Source organism: Lissotriton helveticus, chromosome 7 (assembly GCF_964261635.1).
Source record: "Lissotriton helveticus chromosome 7, aLisHel1.1, whole genome shotgun sequence".
NCBI classification, from domain to species: Eukaryota; Metazoa; Chordata; class Amphibia; order Caudata; family Salamandridae; genus Lissotriton; species Lissotriton helveticus.
Window position 1 is genome coordinate 34,699,362 of NC_136068.1, and position 20,552 is coordinate 34,719,913.

Genomic DNA, 20,552 nt, shown 5'->3' on the forward strand with positions numbered 1-20,552 from the left:
CCAACACATTGGGTGAGAGTTAACGGCCACCTCGCCCAAACCTTCAACCTCCCCCAAGGTACTCACCGGGGGTGCGCTCTCTCCCCTCTGCTCTTCCTTTGCGGTTATTGAGCCAGTCGTCGCTGCCATCAGGAACAACCTGAGAATCCCAGGTATCCAATTCCCTTTGGGTAGACAAGAAGTTGCTGCCTATGCAGACGATGTACTATTGTTTACTGAGGATGCCTCGCTAGCCATACCAGTCAGATATTCACAGGTCGCGGACTATTCCTTAAATATGGGCACAATTGAGATATTCCCCTTAAACGTACACTGCACATCTGAAATTGGTGAATTTGACCTGAAGTTTGTACCAACAAACCTCAAATTCCAGGACCTGTGGTTCTCAATAGACCATAAATACTCCACCAAGCTCAATGAGCAAAAAACAATGAACTTCTTTCCACATGGTCACCTAAAATGATCATGTGGTGGGGCTGTGTAGGAACAGGGAAGATGATGACAGCCCCGCTGATTAATTTCATCTCCACCATGTTTGCGGTGCTCCTATCCCTGCTTTCTTCAAATCGGTGGACAGCGTCATATCCGAATATATATGGGAAGGGGAAAAAACAAGGATCTCCATGAAAGCCCTAAAGAGAAACAAAACCTCTGGGGTATAAATATCCTGGACTTCCTTCCCTGCATAGAGTTTACCTGATCGCGGAGAGTGGGTGGAGGCTGAACCCTAGGAGCCTAGCCCTCCCCCAGGGCTCAGTATTGAGGCCAACCTGACCTCAACACTCCCCCTTAGCTCCACCCTTACAGCCCACAACATCTGGAAACTCCCTTTGAACACTCAGGTCAAATTATAATGGACGCTGCAATGTCACTCCTCCACCTGGATAAACTCTTGGGGACCGATCGAGGTTTCCTGGCGCATCCCTGCAAATCAGCAGGGATGCACCAGGAAAGATGCGTCACGCAAGTTTGCCCTTGCGCCACCACAGGTGCGCTGCATTTACTATGTGGCGCATCACGGCGCAAGGATAAACAGATGCATGTCGCATCTGCCGGCGTAAGGTTGGTGCAGTGCTGGAGTTGCGTCGCGGATGCGACGCAACTCCAGCACTCTTCCAACCCGGCCTATGTCCAACATGGTGCGTCAAGCCTTACGCCTGCTTCAAGCAGGCGCAAGGTTTTGACGCAGCGGCGTCGGAAAAGTGACTGAGTGAAATCTTGTAGATTTCACTCAGCCACTTTTGTGAGGCGTTCCTGCACCGGAACGCCCCCCCTCCTCCGGAACGCCCACATGAAACCTGACGCAGGTTTCATGTGGCGCAGGGCTTTATAACGCGACGCATCTCCCTAGATGCGTCACGTTGTAAATACCCCACAGCATGGGGTTGTTTTACGCCAGTGCTGCGTCACAGCAGTAAAGCAACAGCGGTGCAAAAGTGGCATACGGGGCTTGTAAATCTGCCCCTGTGAACATCACACACAGGGGTGGACCCCAGACTCCCTGTGGTACAACCGCGCCATTAAACCAGATGGGGGCACACTTTAGTGGGATACATGGACTCAAAGAGGTATAAACACCACTCTCAACCTAGGACCACGCACTAACCCGGTGCCCGTTTCCACCCTACAAAAGAACTTCTACCTGCCTAATATTGACTTCTACACATTTCTACGACTCAACACAGTATTAAACAAACTGAAACCCCCCCACACACCAGACCATCCTGCTCTGTTAGCAACCCTCAAAAGAAGAGGTCATATGACCTCCCACCTAGATAAACTTCTTGATACACTTGAAGGACAACCTTCGAAGCTATCTAACAGGAAATGGGAATCCCATTCCACTATTTAACAGGAAAACTGGGAATCCCGGGGCATATTACCAACGATTAATAATAATAATAATAATAATAATAATAATAATAAAACACTTATAAAGCGCCTGGCTGCACATAACTGTGTATCCCCGCGCTAACTGCTAGTGCAATACAGAATTCCAGAGGAGCTGTGGTAATAGAGGTTCAGAGTGGGTTATATGTTTGGGAACAGATAGGTTTTCAATTTTGTCTTAAATCTCAGTTCGGACGGCTCCATCCGCAGTTGGAGCGGGAGCGCATTCCAATGTTTCGAGGCTAAGTACCTGAAGGATTTTCCTCCCATTTTGGCTCTAATGATGCGGGGGAGTTTGAATAGTGATATTTATCGCTAACTAGGCTTAGCAACAAATTGTTTATCGCTAAGCATCGCCGGAAATAATTGCTGAGATAACTTGCTATTAGCAAGGTTTATCTCCAAAGCGATAAAAATCTGGCAAAATGCGTGATTATCGCAGAGAATACAGCGATATTCACGCATTAGTGACGAAATGCTCTTAGCCATGTTATCCACCTCCCATTGGATATACAGGCTAAGAACTGGTCTGAGCAGGCGTTGGTTTTTGGAGATATTCGCGCTTAGCGGGAATATTTCCATCGCTACGCCTGCCTTGTTAATAGGCGATAGCGACGTTAGCGACTGCTTTCAGTCGCTAACGGGTTGGGTACACCCACTTTGCATGTCATTAGCGATAAATATCGCTGACATGCAAAGCGGGCCCCAAACCGCTCGCTATCGCCTACAAGCTGTCGCTAACATCAGTTAGCGACAGCTTGCTATTGGAGTGATAGAAATATCTCTGCTTAATGGCCGAAAACGGCCGCTAAAGCGGCGATAATTGTCTATCACCACCCCTTGGTAATACGCCCCCCCATTCCCAAGCAATAGGCCCTCACCCTTTCGATGAAAGGACGAGGCGGAAGATTTCCCCCTTTGAGGCCAAAATCCCCCTGGACAATCCAGATTCTGGTCTATTCACAGAAGCGCCTCGGACCCCAACCAGACAGCACAGACGTGGACTGAGGGGCCCACACTGGCAGCATGGGGAGGGCCCCGGGGGCCTCAACACATGTGCTTTACATGTAAGAGGACATCCCCCCTGTGGACAAAATCTCAAGACCTCCTGGACCGAAGCACCAAAGTCCCGAGAGACACAGACCCCTTAACAGCGGCCTCAGGGCTGTGCCCCCCCGGCGAGGAAAGGTGACCCCTCCACTCCTCCCCTCTGCCCACCCCCCTTGCCCTCATCTCCCCTCTGCCCACCCCTCGCCCTCCTCTTCCCTCTGCCCACCCTCCACCCTCCCCTCCCCCCTGCCCACCCCCCTCATCTCCCCCCTGCCCACCCCCTCATCTCCCCTCTTCCCCTCCCCCTCATCTCCACTCTGCCCCCCCTCATCTCCCCTCTGCCCACCCCCCTCATCTCTCCTCTGCCCACCCCCTCCCCCTCATCGCCCCTCTGCCCACCCCCTCATCTCCCCTCTGCCCACCCCCTCACCCTCATCTCTCCTCTGCCCACCCCCTCACCCTCATCTCTCCTCTGCCCACCCCCTCATCTCCCCTCTGCCCACCCCCTCACCCTCATCTCTCCTCTGCCCACCCCCTCACCCTCATCTCCTCTCTACCCACCCCCTCATCTCCCCTCTGCCCACCCCCTCACCCTCATCTCCTCTCTACCCACCCCCCTCATCTCCCCTCTGCCCACCCCCTCACCCTCATCTCCTCTCTACCCACCCCCCTCATCTCCCCTCTGCCCACCCCCTCACCCTCATCTCCTCTCTACCCACCCCCCTCATCTCCCCTCTGCCCACCCCCTCACCCTCATCTCCTCTCTACCCACCCCCCTCATCTCCCCTCTGCCCACCCCCTCACCCTCATCTCCTCTCTACCCACCCCCCTCATCTCCCCTCTGCCCACCCCCTCACCCTCATCTCCTCTCTACCCACCCCCCTCATCTCCTCTCTACCCACCCCCTCACCCTCATCTCCTCTCTACCCACCCCCTCACCCTCATCTCCCCTCTGCCCACCCCCTCACCCTCATCTCCCCTCTGCCCACCCCCTCACCCTCATCTCCTCTCTACCCACCCCCTCCCCCTCATCTCCCCTTTGCCCACCCCCCTCACCCTCATCTCCCCTCTGCCCACCCCCCTCATCTCCCCTCTGCCCACCCCCCTCATCTCCCCTCTGCCCACCCCTCGCCCTCATCTCCCCTCTGCCCACCCCTCCCCCTCATCTCCCCTCTGCCCACCCCTCCCCCTCATCTCCCCTCTGCCCACCCCTCACCCTCATCTCCCCTCTGCCCACCCCCTCATCTCCCCTCAGACCACCCCTCCCCCTCATCTCCCCTCTGCCCACCCCCTCATCTCCCCTCTGCCCACCCCCCTCATCTCCCCTCAGACCACCCTCCGCTCTGCCCCCTCTCCCATCTCTCTCTCTCTCTCTTTCTCTTACGCATGTGCCAGGGGAACTGCTTTGCTTTACACTCTATTCCGACAATCTCATTGGTTCCTGGCTGGGTCCACCCTTTACCAGATATAACTCTGTCCACGTCTACGCTGTAATAACAACCACTATCCGTCTGTCCGAGGACCCCGCAGGCCTCCCCACCATCTGGTCGTTCTCTTTCGCGCGCCGGACACGCCCAGTACGTCCAGTGTTAAAAAAAATTTAGGTTAACAGAGCAGGTCATTTTCCACCACTGGGGCTGCTCAGGGTGGGCAGTGTGAAACCCCCGCCCCCCTATTTGGGAATATTCTAGGCTGGGGGTAAAGTAGGACTTAGTCAACCCTTAATGTTAGGCACCATATTACAGCCAGTGCGCGCTGTCCACTAGGGATGGTTCTCTTTCTTCTAGATTTACAGGAGGCTCCAGAGAGGAGAGGTTGCAGGTAAGACCATAGATGTTTGGTGGGGGGCCTGGCAGCGACGGAGGCCGCCTCCAGAGCTGTGGCGTAGTTACAGGGCGATCTGGATGCATATGGGTACAGAAGGGCACCTCTGCGCGGCACAATAGGGGGTGCCAGAACCAAATCCCAGGAGCCTCATGGGAGGTTCCTGGAAACCGAGTCGGCGCCCTGTTAGTCCTTCGGGCTTTTGTGCGACTGAACAACCGGGGGCTTGCCTGGATACGCTCCACCCTGAAGGGGCCTGAGTAATAAGGAACCAGGTGTCACGTGATCCGCGAAGAGGATCACCAGAAGGGGCAGCACAGATGGGGTTTGTCCCAGTGCTGATTGGCTTATCAGGCGGGCATGCAGCCCGATGGTTGCCTGCCCTTGGATCGCCCGTAAGATAACCCACCATATTACATAACGGTGTATGTAATAAACCTGCAGCAATTTTACCCAAACAAAAAATGTGTGGTGTGTTTATTTATTAGCATGCATGCTACGTTTGGAGATGACGTATTATGAAGATCAGTGTCTTACGTCATATCCTCTAGGACGCTTGAAGTGTACGGCTTATTTGCATTTTTTTATGTATTGCTTTGTTTCCTGTTTTATTTAATTTCTTGCAAAATAAAATAAAACTATCTGAAAAAGAAACCACTGAGTTACTTTGCTACAAACCGCCTGTTTATCAGTTGCACTTCCTCAAAGTCTGATATATCTGGGGCGAATTTGTGCTTTTAGACTCAGGCGACACCGACGGTCCTCGGGAGCGACATGAAGGGACCAGTGTCCGGGCCGGACCAGAGGGACAGGTATGAGCGTCTACAGCCCGGGGTGTACTGATACAGGGCCCGATTCACAGAACTAACTTAAGACAAAATCCTAAACTTACTACCATTTTGGTATTCACGTAAGGTACTTACTCATTTCGGTATTCACAGAAGTTAGGACTCCTAACTTTAGGACTTCTAAATGCCTTCTGTGAATACCAAAAGTCTTAAAGATAGGATTTTTCTCAATTTAGGAGTCCTAAAGTTAGGAGTCCTAAAGTTGAGAGTCCTATCTTTACTACTCCTAAACTGAGAAAAAATCCAATTTTTAAGACTTACGGTATTCACAGAAGGCATTTAGGAGTCCTAAAGTTAGGACTCCTAACTTTACTATTCCTAAACTGAGAAAAATCCTAACTTTAAGACTTTTGGTATTGACAGAAAGCATTTAGGAGTCCTAAAGTTAGGACTCCTAACTTCTGTGAATACCAAAATGAGTAAGTGCCTTCTGTGAATACCAAAATGAGTAAGTGCCTTCTGTGAATACCAAAATGGTAGTAAGTTTAGGATTTTGTCATAAGTTAGTTCTGTGAATCGGGCCCACAGAGCCTTGTGTGTACTGATACAGAGCCCGGTGTGTGCTGATACAGAGCCTGGTGTGTACTGATACAGAGCCTGGTGTGTACTGATACAGAGCCTGGGGTGTACTGAAACAGAGCCCGGTGTGTACTGATACAGAGCCTGGTGTGTACTGATACAGAGCCCGGTGTGTACTGATACAGAGCCTGGGGTGTACTGATACAGAGCCCGGTGTGTACTGATACAGAGCCTGGGTGTACTGATACAGAGCCTGGGGTGTACTGATACAGAGCCCGGTGTGTACTGATACAGAGCCCGGTGTGTACTGATACAGAGCCTGGGGTACTGATACAGAGCCTGGTGTGTACTGATACAGAGCCCGGTGTGTACTGATACAGAGCCCGGGATGTACTGATACAGAGCCCGGTGTGTACTGATACAGAGCCTGGTGTACTGATACAGAGCCTGGGGTGTACTGATACAGAGCCCAGTTTGTACTGATACAGAGCCCAGTGTGTACTGATACAGAGCCTGGTGTGTACTGATACAGAGCCCGGTGTGTACTGGTACAGAGCCCGGTGTGTACTGATACAGACCCCGGTGTGTACTGATACAGAGCCCGGTGTGTACTGACACAGAGCCCTATGTGTACTGATCCAGAGCCCGGTGTGTACTGACACAGAGCTCCGTGTGTACTGATCCAGAGCCTGGGGTGTACTGATACAGAGCCTGGGGTGTACTGATACAGAGCCCAGTTTGTACTGATACAGAGCCTGGGGTGTACTGATACAGAGCTTGGTGTGTACTGATACAGAGCCCGGTGTGTACTGGTACAGAGCCCGGTGTGTACTGATACAGACCCCGGTGTGTACTGATACAGAGCCCAGTGTGTACTGATACAGAGCCCAGTGTGTACTGATACAGAGCCCGGTGTGTACTGGTACAGAGCCCGGTGTGTACTGATACAGAGCCTGGGGTGTACTGATACAGAGCCTGGGGTGTACTGATACAGAGCCTGGTGTGTACTGATACAGAGCCCGGTGTGTACTGGTACAGACCCCGGTGTGTACTGATACAGACCCCGGTGTGTACTGATACAGAGCCCAGTGTGTACTGATACAGAGCCCGGTGTGTACTGGTACAGAGCCCGGTGTGTACTGATACAGACCCCGGTGTGTACTGATACAGACCCCGGTGTGTACTGATACAGACCCCGGTGTGTACTGATACAGAGCCTGGTGTGTACTGATACAGAGCCCGGTGTGTACTGATACAGAGCCTGGGTGGTACTGATGCAGAGCCTGGGGTGTACTGATACAGAGCCCGGTGTGTTCTGGTACAGAGCCTGGGGTGTACTGATACAGAGCCTGGTGTGTACTGATACAGAGCCCTGTGTGTACTGATACAGAGCCTGGGGTGTACTGATACAGAGCCTGGGGTGTACTGATACAGAGCCTGGGGTGTACTGATACAGAGCCTGGGGTGTACTGATACAGAGCCCTGTGTGTACTGATACAGAGCCTGGGGTGTACTGATACAGAGCCCGGTGTGTTCTGGTACAGAGCCTGGGGTGTACTGATACAGAGCCTGGGGTGTACTGATACAGAGCCCTGTGTGTACTGATGCAAAGCCTGGGTTGTACTAATACAGAGCCCGGTGTGTTCTGGTACAGAGCCTGGGGTGTACTGATCCAGAGCCCGAGGTGTACTGATACAGAGCCTGGTGGGTACTGATACAGAGCCTGGTGTGTTCTGATATAGAGCCTGGTGTGTACTGGTACAGAGCCTGGTGTACTGATACAGAGCCTGGTGTGTTCTGATACAGAGCCTGGGGTGTACTGATACAGAGCCTGGGGTGTACTGATACAGAGCCTGGGGTGTACTGATACAGAGCCTGGGGTGTACTGATACAGAGCCTGGGGTGTACTGATACAGAGCCCTGTGTGTACTGATACAGAGCCTGGGGTGTACTGATACAGAGCCCGGTGTGTTCTGGTACAGAGCCTGGGGTGTACTGATACAGAGCCTGGGGTGTACTGATACAGAGCCCTGTGTGTACTGATGCAAAGCCTGGGTTGTACTAATACAGAGCCCGGTGTGTTCTGGTACAGAGCCTGGGGTGTACTGATCCAGAGCCTGAGGTGTACTGATACAGAGCCTGGTGGGTACTGATACAGAGCCTGGTGTGTTCTGATATAGAGCCTGGTGTGTACTGGTACAGAGCCTGGTGTACTGATACAGAGCCCGGTGTGTAGTGATACAGAGCCCGTTGTGTACTGATACTGATACAGAGCCTGGTGTGTACTGATACAGAGGCTGGTGTGTACTGGTACAGCGCCCGGTGTGTACTGATACTGATACAGAGCCTGGTGTGTACTGACACAGAGCATGGGATGTACTGATACAGAGCCCGGTGTGTACTGATACAGACCCTGGTGTGTACTGATACAGAGCCCGGTGTGTACTGATACAGAGCATGGGATGTACTGATACAGAGCCTGGTGTGTACTGATACAGAGCCTGGTGTGTACTGATACAGAGCCCGGTGTGTACTGATACAGAGCCTGGTGTACTGATACAGAGCCCGGTGTGTAGTGATACAGAGCCCGTTGTGTACTGATACTGATACAGAGCCTGGTGTGTACTGATACAGAGCCTGGGGTGTACTGATACAGAGCCCGGTGTGTAGTGATACAGAGCCCGTTGTGTACTGATACTGATACAGAGCCTGGTGTGTACTGATACAGAGGCTGGTGTGTACTGGTACAGCGCCCGGTGTGTACTGATACTGATACAGAGCCTGGTGTGTACTGACACAGAGCATGGGATGTACTGATACAGAGCCCGGTGTGTACTGATACAGACCCTGGTGTGTACTGATACAGAGCCCGGTGTGTACTGATACAGAGCATGGGATGTACTGATACAGAGCCTGGTGTGTACTGATACAGAGCCTGGTGTGTACTGATACAGAGCCTGGTGTGTACTGGTACAGAGCCTGGTGTGTACTGATACAGAGCCCGGTGTGTACTGATACAGAGCCCGGTGTGTTCTGATACAGAGCCCGGTGTGTTCTGATACAGAGCCTGGGGTGTACTGATACAGAGCCCGGTGTGTTCTGATACAGAGCCTGGTGTGTACTGATACAGAGCCCGGTGTGTACTGATACAGACCATGGGATGTACTGATACAGAGCCCGGTGTGTAGTGATACAGAGCCCGTTGTGTACTGATACTGATACAGAGCCTGGTGTGTACTGATACAGAGCCCGGTGTGTACTGATACAGAGGCTGGTGTGTACTGGTACAGCGCCCGGTGTGTACTGATACTGATACAGAGCCTGGTGTGCACTGATACAGAGCCCGGTGTGTACTGATACAGAGCCCGGTGTGTACTGATACAGACCCTGGTGTGTACTGATACAGAGCCCGGTGTGTACTGATACAGACCATGGGATGTACTGATACAGAGCCTGGTGTGTACTGATACAGAGCCTGGTGTGTACTGATACAGAGCCTGGTGTGTACTGATACAGAGCCTGGTATGTACTGATACAGAGCCTGGTGTGTACTGATGCAGAGCCCGGTGTGTACTGGTACAGAGCCTGGTGTGTACTGATACAGAGCCCGGTGTGTAGTGATACAGAGCCCGTTGTGTACTGATACAGAGCCTGGTGCACTGATACAGAGCCCGGTGTGTTCTGATACAGAGCCCGGTGTGTTCTGATACAGAGCCCGGTGTGTACTGATACAGAGCCCGGTGTGTTCTGATACAGAGCCCGGTGTGTTCTGATACAGAGCCTGGGGTGTACTGATACAGAGCCCGGTGTGTACTGATACAGAGCCTGGTGTGTACTGATACAGAGCCTGGTGTGTACTGGTACAGAGCCTGGTGTGTACTGATACAGAGCCCGGTGTGTACTGATACAGAGCCCGGTGTGTTCTGATACAGAGCCCGGTGTGTTCTGATACAGAGCCTGGGGTGTACTGATACAGAGCCCGGTGTGTTCTGATACAGAGCCTGGTGTGTACTGGTACAGAGCCCGGTGTGTACTGGTACAGAGCCTGGGGTGTACTGATACAGACCCCGGTGTGTACTGATACAGAGCCCAGTGTGTACTGATACAGAGCCCGGTGTGTACTGATACAGAGCCTGGTGTGTACTGGTACAGAGCCCGGTGTGTACTGGTACAGAGCCTGGGGTGTACTGATACAGAGCCCGGTGTGTTCTGATACAGAGCCCGGTGTGTACTGATACTGATACAGAGCCCGGTGTGTACTGATACAGAGCCCGGTGTGTACTGATACAGAGCCCGGTGTGTACTGATACAGAGCCCGGTGTGTACTGATACAGAGCCCGGTGTGTACTGATACAGAGCCCGGTGTGTACTGATACAGAGCCCGGTGTGTACTGATACAGAGCCCGGTGTGTACTGATACTGATACAGAGCCCGGTGTGTACTGATACAGAGCCCGGTGTGTACTGATACAGAGCCCGGTGTGTACTGATACAGAGCCTGGGGTGTACTGATACAGAGCCCGGTGTGTACTGATACAGAGCCCGGTGTGTACTGATACAGAGCCCGGTGTGTACTGATACTGATACAGAGCCCGGTGTGTACTGATACAGAGCCCGGTGTGTACTGATACAGAGCCCGGTGTGTACTGATACAGAGCCCGGTGTGTACTGATACAGAGCCTGGGGTGTACTGATACAGAGCCCGGTGTGTACTGATACAGAGCCCGGTGTGTACTGATACAGAGCCTGGTGTGTCCTGATACAGAGCCCGGTGTGTACTGATACAGAGCCCGGTGTGTACTGATACAGAGCCCGGTGTGTACTGATACAGAGCCTGGTGTGTACTGATACAGAGCCCGGTGTGTACTGATACAGAGCCCGGTGTGTACTGATACTGATACAGAGCCTGGTGTGTACTGATACAGAGCCCGGTGTGTACTGATACAGAGCCTGGTGTACTGATACAGAGCCTGGTGTGTACTGATACAGAGCCCGGTGTGTACTGATACAGAGCCTGGTGTACTGATACAGAGCCTGGTGTGTACTGATACAGAGCCCGGTGTGTACTGATACAGAGCCTGGTGTGTACTGATACAGAGCCCGGTGTGTACTGATACAGAGCCCGGTGTGTACTGATACTGATACAGAGCCTGGTGTGTACTGATACAGAGCCTGGTGTGTACTGATACAGAGCCTGGTGTGTACTGATACAGAGCCTGGTATGTACTGATACAGAGCCTGGTGTGTACTGATGCAGAGCCCGGTGTGTACTGGTACAGAGCCTGGTGTGTACTGATACAGAGCCCGGTGTGTAGTGATACAGAGCCCGTTGTGTACTGATACAGAGCCTGGTGCACTGATACAGAGCCCGGTGTGTTCTGATACAGAGCCCGGTGTGTTCTGATACAGAGCCCGGTGTGTACTGATACAGAGCCCGGTGTGTTCTGATACAGAGCCCGGTGTGTTCTGATACAGAGCCTGGGGTGTACTGATACAGAGCCCGGTGTGTACTGATACAGAGCCTGGTGTGTACTGATACAGAGCCTGGTGTGTACTGGTACAGAGCCTGGTGTGTACTGATACAGAGCCCGGTGTGTACTGATACAGAGCCCGGTGTGTTCTGATACAGAGCCCGGTGTGTTCTGATACAGAGCCTGGGGTGTACTGATACAGAGCCCGGTGTGTTCTGATACAGAGCCTGGTGTGTACTGGTACAGAGCCCGGTGTGTACTGGTACAGAGCCTGGGGTGTACTGATACAGACCCCGGTGTGTACTGATACAGAGCCCAGTGTGTACTGATACAGAGCCCGGTGTGTACTGATACAGAGCCTGGTGTGTACTGGTACAGAGCCCGGTGTGTACTGGTACAGAGCCTGGGGTGTACTGATACAGAGCCCGGTGTGTTCTGATACAGAGCCCGGTGTGTACTGATACTGATACAGAGCCCGGTGTGTACTGATACAGAGCCCGGTGTGTACTGATACAGAGCCCGGTGTGTACTGATACAGAGCCCGGTGTGTACTGATACAGAGCCCGGTGTGTACTGATACAGAGCCCGGTGTGTACTGATACAGAGCCCGGTGTGTACTGATACAGAGCCCGGTGTGTACTGATACTGATACAGAGCCCGGTGTGTACTGATACAGAGCCCGGTGTGTACTGATACAGAGCCCGGTGTGTACTGATACAGAGCCTGGGGTGTACTGATACAGAGCCCGGTGTGTACTGATACAGAGCCCGGTGTGTACTGATACAGAGCCCGGTGTGTACTGATACTGATACAGAGCCCGGTGTGTACTGATACAGAGCCCGGTGTGTACTGATACAGAGCCCGGTGTGTACTGATACAGAGCCCGGTGTGTACTGATACAGAGCCTGGGGTGTACTGATACAGAGCCCGGTGTGTACTGATACAGAGCCCGGTGTGTACTGATACAGAGCCTGGTGTGTCCTGATACAGAGCCCGGTGTGTACTGATACAGAGCCCGGTGTGTACTGATACAGAGCCCGGTGTGTACTGATACAGAGCCTGGTGTGTACTGATACAGAGCCCGGTGTGTACTGATACAGAGCCCGGTGTGTACTGATACTGATACAGAGCCTGGTGTGTACTGATACAGAGCCCGGTGTGTACTGATACAGAGCCTGGTGTACTGATACAGAGCCTGGTGTGTACTGATACAGAGCCCGGTGTGTACTGATACAGAGCCTGGTGTACTGATACAGAGCCTGGTGTGTACTGATACAGAGCCCGGTGTGTACTGATACAGAGCCTGGTGTGTACTGATACAGAGCCCGGTGTGTACTGATACAGAGCCCGGTGTGTACTGATACTGATACAGAGCCTGGTGTGTACTGATACAGAGCCCGGTGTGTACTGATACAGAGCCTGGTGTACTGATACAGAGCCCGGTGTGTACTGATACTGATACAGAGCCTGGTGAGGGGCGAAATCTGTTCGATGTCAGGGCAGTGACGTCATAGCGTGGATTTGGAGGGGGGGTGAGAAATCTGTTCAAGACAATTTCAGTATAACTGGTTTCATGTAAAGGAACTGGGTGGAGCCGGACAGGTGGGTATGGCCTCTCCCCAGGGGGCATGGCCTGTCCTCCAGGGGGCATGGCCTCTCGCCCAGGGGGCATGGCCTGTCCCCCAGGGGGCATGGCCTCTCGCCCAGGGGGCATGGCCTGTCCCCCAGGGGGCATGGCCTCTCTCCCAGGGGGCATGGCCTCTCCCCAGGGGGCATGGCCTCTCCTCCAGGTGGGCATGGACTCCCCGACAGGTGGGCATGGCCTCTCGCCCAGGGGGGCATGGCCTCTCTCCAGGGGGCATGGCCTCTCTCCTGGCCTGTCCCCAGGGGGCATGGCCTCTCTCCTGGCCTGTCCCCAGGGGGCATGGCATCTCTCCAGGTGGGCATGGCCTCTCCTCCAGGTGGGCATGGCCTCTCCTGCAGGTGGGCATGGCCTCTCTCCTGGCCTCTCCCCAGGGGGCATGGCCTCTCGCCCGGGGCCGGCTGGAGGCGGAGCCCCCTCTCTAGCGCCTGGTGCCTCCATGAGTCGGAGCAGCGCTCGCAGCGCCCGGTGCGGAGCACGGAGCCGGAGCCGGAGCCGGAGCCTCGTCTTCAGCAGCGGATCCTGTGAGTGCTTCTGTTTCTACAGGTGGAGGCGCCGGCTCACCCTGCAGGTGACAGGTCCGTGTCCCTGCAGCTCCGTGCTCCTGCAGGAAGCATCTGTTCCTTCAGATGCACGCGAGACCCCCAGATCTGTTTGGAGAGGGATCACCCCCCCCCCGCCCCCCTCTATGCCCGGGTGGGCTCTGTGCTGCCCACGCTCGTCTCTCTTCCCTCTCCACCTGTGCTCAGATCAACACACATTCTCGATTGAGCGATAACATGAAACTGGTTTTATAACCGAGTTCAAGGCTCCTGGAGTCGGTGAAACCGAAAGTGCAGCCGCTGAGCTCTGTCACGGTGGACCCCCCCCCGCCCCCACGCCCCATGACCACCATTCGGATTCTCTATCTACCACCTGCGAAGTGCCCCTTATCTCTCCCACCATAAGATATTACTAAACACAGCCCCCCCACCCCTCTGAGGTCACAGCGCCCCCTCTCCACAGGTCAGCGCCCGGTGCGACTGCACCAGTCGCACTGCCCTGAAGCCGGCTCTGGAATCTCTGCACTGAGGCAAGATAGTGCCCCCCCCTCAGCAATAATAGTCGCGCAGCGCAAAATAAACTGCCCACACAAGTTTTGTTGGCAAAAACAGTTTGCTGCAGGTTTATTTCATACAAGGAGTGTGCCAACACAGTGGGTCAACGTACGAGCGGTCGAAGGGCAGGCAGCGGTGACTCACCTAAGCTGCCCCGCCCACCCGATGAGCCAAACTGCACCGTGGCCAACCCAATCGGTGCCAGCATTTTGTGGGGGTTCTCCCCGTTACATACCATGGACCAGTAGTCCATCACTTTTCTCCCCCTTACATACCATGGACCCATTGTCCATCACTTTTACTCGCGCCTTTGTAGGGGCGGAGCGTATCCAGGCAAGCCCCCCGTTGCTCAGGCTTACAACCGCCCGAAGGACCAGCGGGGCGCCGTTGTTTTCAACCAGGGTCCTGCCGTAAAGACGCCTGAGATTGTGGCGTAACGCATCCCTATTGTGCCCCTGAAAGGGTACCCCTCGCACCAATCAGCCTCCGGGTCGCGCTGTAACTCCACCTGCAATATTAATGTATATATTAACGCATTCAATTCGTTAGACAGACCCCCCCTGGCACGGAGGGTAAGCGGATGGGAGGGTGACAGCGTGTCCAATGGGGGACAAAGAGGGCGGCCAGTGGGTGGGGCAGGTAGAAGTACCAAGCCCAAGCCCACTGTGCCCCGGAAATGATGCCACAGAGGCGCCAGACGTAGGATTGCCCTGTAGCTCCGCCAAAGCCCTGGATGTGGCCCCAATCCTATCCGGGGCCCCCCCACCGGGGCAGGCTCCTTAACCTCCTGCAACGTGAGGTTACCAGTCCTTCTAGCAGGACGGTTCCCATCTGTGGCAGGTTGGCCTGGTACATGCTGTCCACTAATTAAAGTGGGTACCTTGTACTAGTCCAAATGAACCTTATTGATGATAGGTTAAAGACAACCTTTATTGAGAGCTATCCTAATGGTAGCTGTGGAGAGCAGCCTTCAGGCTAAGTCTTTAAGGAACGTAAAGCAGCTTGTTTTACCAGATCAGAACCTCCTGAATGACCAAATGAAAGGAGAACCACACAAGTGTTGTTATAAAAATCTGTATTTATTACTAAACACTCTCTACTAATCCCTTTATGAGATTAGAGCACAAGATACACAATATTAAATCACTAGAACAACAGTAAATAGCACAATACACAGTGGGCTCCAGGGGGAGACCGAACCATATACTAAGAAAGTGGTATAACAACCACGACTTGACTAGACACAGTGCCTAGGGCACGTAGAATCGCTGGGACCCCAAGGAACCACCCAAGGTAGTGACACAGGGGACCCACGGAGGACGGGTGCAGTGAGAGAACACAGCCACGAACTCCGTACAACTCTATGGGAAAGTTGTGGTTGGAATTTGAATTGGTTTCTGTAGCAGAGTTTAGTCCAGGTAAATCTAAAGTCCTGTAGTCAGGGTTCCTACTTTATACCCAATGAGGGGGTGGCACAAACTCTGGGGACCCACCTATGGGAGGGTCAGGACAGAGGGGGGGTTACACCCATGTCCTTTGTCCGGTTTCGTGCCAGATCAGGAGCAAATGGCTCCTGCAACCGGTTTGAACTGGACTATGCACAGGGACACCAAATGTGCCCCCAGTGCAGACTTCAAAGCACTCTCAGAGTGCACCCACCCAGCCCCAATACACTAAAGCCAGTCTGGGAGGTGGTTACACCTCCCTGTGACAGGAAACCTATTGTCCAGCCTCCCCTGCCACATCAGTGGTTCTACAACGGAGGAATCAGTTACTGGTGTGGGAGGTATGATTCCAAGGTGTTTGACACCAAACACAACGTGTTTCTGTGTAGCCGTTTTATAGTTAGCATTTACCGCGAGGTTATAATGCACTTAAGAGAATATGGTCTGGCTGCATCACCAACAACCCCGGAGGATAGATTCCCAAGGCTGCAGAGGGGCTCTGCTCATGCATGGGCACCCTCTCACATAAAACTCAGCACCCTGCCTTCAGGACTGATAAGGCCTGCCATAGGTTTATATGGGTAGTGATATAAGGGAGATATAATGAACCTATATCTCAGTAAGGGGTGCATGCACCACCATACCCAGGCTGCAATGGCAGACCTGTGGAGTCATTTTGAGTGGTCTCTCAGGGGTGGCACAACACATGCTGCAGCCCCAGGGAGGCCTCAGGGGTACCTATGCCCTGGGTACATAGTATACCATATACTAGGGGCTGAGAAGGGTACCCCAGTAACCAATCTGGAGTTTACCTAAAGCACATGCAATCAATTTAGAGCAGAAAGCAGCTAGGCTGGGGTCCTGGATAGCAGAATCCCAGCCAGTCTAAGTCGAAAACAGTGAAACATCAGCAAAAAGTGGCGGTAATGATAAGAAGCAGATCCTACTCTCCTACACCATCTACCTCTGCAGGTGTTTCCCGTCCCTATCCGGGGAACCTTGTGGTGTTTGCACTAACGATACCAGGCCTAATTTACCAAGCCCTTCTTATTTTATTTGCTTTGAATTGGAGTTGAACCAAGCCCTCCTGCTTGGTGGACTTGTGCATGGCTTATTTCGCATTCTGTAAGCAGGTTCGATGGCCGCCCCTTAAATTGGGAACTACTGTTCTCTGTTTGAACCACAGCTTTATTTACCCATCTGTAGGCATGTTCGATGACCTCCCCTGAAGTTGGGAACAACTGTACTCTACTTGAATGCCAAATGTTTTTCCTACCTTGTAGCCTTTTGTGCTATACCCACTGATTCCCAACTTTTGGAACTGCAGCACACTTGTTAGATGAAAACTTCCACACCCACCTAGCAACCTTGGCTATGGGTGGGTAAATACTTAGCTGAAGCGACCTGTAACATGCCCTCGATTCCAGCGTGCACCTACTATGCTAAATTTGCCCAGACATTTTTATTGATAAACTATGGCGAACACATTAATGGTGGCACCAACAAGTGCCGAACAGATGCCAATACTTTTTGATCGAGAATACAAAATGTGTACTGGTGATTGTCATCCTATGTGCTGCAAACCCATATTTCTTCACACTATTGGAGCCACTGCATACTATCTGGGTGATGCTAACACACCCGCCTTGCTGCAGGGTTATTAGCTTTACTGCGGGAACCGTTTACCCACACTCATCATTCTGGTATTCTGCTGCATTTCGTGTCAGCCTTGTCTACCCTGTCACCGTCTAACTACGTTCCTTAGATGCTGGGTAGCCCTGCTGCGGTCCCCACCCTAGCGTGAGTGGCCCCATGCCCAACATCTGCTAATGTATAAGAATTAGGCCTGGGCGGTGAACTTCGCTCCGTTCGCGGATTTTGCAGTTTTCTGCACTCGGCACTCCGCGGAGCTCGCGAGTGCAGAAAACTCTGCTTCACAATGTGCAGCTGAAGTTTACCCCGCTTGCGATCGCGAACGGTAAGTTCGCGAGCGCAAGCTGCCGCTTGGGTATAATTTCTACCTGAGCAACAGGAATACCAGCACAAACTGCTGTTCGCACTGCACTCCGCCACTCACGGAACTTCGCATAGTTTTTTTGTAACTTCGCGTAGTTTCGTGTAGCAGAACTCCGCAAACTACGCCCAGGCCTAATAAGAATGCTGACAAGGGATGGAAAAGCTTCTGGGAGTCCGAACAGGATGTACAGGATCTAACCCCCAGTCTAGCTGCAGACTTTTGACGGATGCTGAGCAACCGTACTGATGCACCCCCCTTGGCGTCGTTTGCCCGGAACCCTTATTCTGATACCGTCATTGCTGGAATGCAGACCACAAGGTAGCTTATTGCTGGAGAAAACCCTGGCTAACTGATTGCTCGGGCCTTGATTGCCCCCTCCTAAGTATGGCGGAGTTATCAGCTTTAATACACTTTGTCAGCCATTGTCCCACGGGCAAGTGTTCACTGCCCCTAAGCCCCCTGCCCTCTTTCCAGCGCAACCACTCCTACTCCACCTGGCATACCAGCCATGGGGCAGCAGTCTCTAAGTTAAGCGTAACCTGGTAGCCACTGGCTTGCTGAGAGCACATTCCCGTTAACTGACCACTAAGTTGCACCTCGCCCGTTATAGATGCAACTCTATTGACTAAACGTGTCACAGTCCAGTAGCCGTGGGTAGCCAGTCTTGCGTATTATTATTCCAATGGCAATAACGGGATTTAAGATTCTGTTGCATGTTTTGACGCAGCCCACCTTTTTGGGACCCCTCTGCATCACTGCAAGTCACCTCGTCACTTGCTACCGCTCCCTTCCTGCACTTGCCTGTCACTCAAAGACACCTGGCAACAACATGGCGCATTGCAGCTCGGTGAAGGGGTTATTCCAGGCCAAACGTACCAAAGGCCGCGTTTTCAGCATTTATACTATATAGAGGCTCCAGTTCGTATAAAGTGTGTGTCGATGTCACGACAAGGCAGACCCAATAGCCTGTTCTTCGTTGGTGACTATCCCATTCGAACTTCACTGGTTCCCAGTATCCAAAATAATCAAATTCAAGGCCCTGACTCTGGCCTACGGGGCCCTAAAGGTAAAGTGCCCCGGATACCTTAAACAGAGGCTACGTTGCTATAAGCAAAATCGGTCTCTACGGTCAAACTCACAAAATCTGCTTTGCACCCCCGCTTTGCAAAAGCAAATCTGGGTGGTAGATCGTTTGCAGTGAGGACGGCCAAAATGTGGAACGGCCTGCCTGGTAATCTCCAACAAGCTGATTCAGAGACCTGCTTCAGAAAAGCGCTGAAGACATGGGGCCAGATGTTTCAACATACCCTTTTGCGATTTCTTGATAGCGATTTTTAAGGAATCGCTATTTAGAAATCACAAAATGGTATGTATGTAGAAATTCGCTATTTTTTAGCGATTTCTTAAAATTCCTTAATTGCGATTAGCAAATTGCTAATCGCAATTAAGGAATAATTTCCCATTCATTTCTATGGGCCAGGAGGCCCATAGGAATGAATGTGAAATTATTCTCAATTTGCGATTCGCAATTTGCTAATCGCAAATTGAGAATAATTTCAAGGGTGCAGGGGTGTCCAAAGGACACCCTGTTGCACCCCTGAAATAAGCATGGGTGCACATGTGGTGCACATACATGCCCTAAGGGGATGTATGTGCATCACATGAAAAAATGCAAAAATTGACATTTTTCAAGAAATTCGCAAATTACCATTAACTTGAAGTTGGTGGCAATTTGCGATTCCTTAGGGACAATTAGCAATTTTTTTTGCATCATACATTGCATTTAAGGAATCGCAAATTTTGCATTTCCTTAAATGCAATTGCAAAATAAGGAATTGCAAATTTTGCGATTCCTTATTTTGCACCACATTTTGCTTAATACATTCCATTTAGCAAATTTGCGAATTTCGGCCTTTGCGAATGCGAATTTGCTTGATACATATGGCCCATGGCTCCTTCGGCCTGACTAGGCTTGGGAGCAGTGCTGGGACTTCTGTGCGCGAAATGCCTGCTGGAGAAGCGCCGGGACACCTCTGATTGAGGCAGCTGTTTGCGTTTTATAAGTTTCAGTATTACTATTATTACTATGATGTGTGACTGTTCAATTATAGGTGCGCTTAGAAGTATGTGACGTTAAGCAATGGTGCTCTCATGTAATTCTCATTTGTCCCTCCGATCTCACAGGACATTTGTATGTTCAGTTTAATCTGCATTCTGCACCCAGTCTTCCCAGGCTGTTAACTGCTAGTAATGTGAGCAGCTGCTGACATTAATTGGGGGAATATAATGTTTGCAACTTGAAATTTTTCGCCCCCACCTGAAAGTGCTTTGTTGTCAGCAATTAGGTACTTACCTTATATCTCTTCCCCCTGGAAAGATACAACAGTGCACCACGGTCATGAAAACCTTAATAAGCACAAAATGTACCATGGCCATGCCTCTAAATGTCTCTGAGATGAGGCATTTGACGGACCCAAGACACTGGCAGTCTGCAACGTGGGAATGGCGTCACTCGGTCATAATGAACAAAAAAAGTCACATCAAACCTGCAGAGACAAAGGCCTAGATGTATCAAGCCTTTTGCGAGTCGCAAACGTTTTTTTTGCATGTTTTGGCATGCATCAAAAATTCGCAAAATAAGGAATCACTAAAATTTGCGTTTCCTTAAATGCTATGTATGTAGCATTTTTAAATTGCGAATTTTGATTAAGAAATCGCAAATTAACACCAACTTGTAGTTGATGTTAATT

The 20,552-nt window shown here is 52.0% G+C and overlaps 1 protein-coding gene across 2 annotated transcripts in view; it reads left to right on the forward strand.

Annotated features, from left to right (window-relative positions):
• Window positions 1–5,447: 5,447 nt before the first annotated feature.
• The window catches only part of LOC144767964 (uncharacterized), a 35,776-nt gene continuing 20,671 nt past the window's right edge, over window positions 5,448–20,552 (forward strand). Inside the window, exon 1 of one of the 2 annotated variants that reach the window (XM_078651319.1) lies at window positions 5,448–5,576. The gene's annotated coding sequence lies outside the window, so the exon portion shown is untranslated. Of the gene's footprint in view, window positions 5,577–13,666; window positions 13,768–20,552 lie in introns of those variants that run through there. The other variant, XM_078651321.1, reaches the window with a different exon arrangement.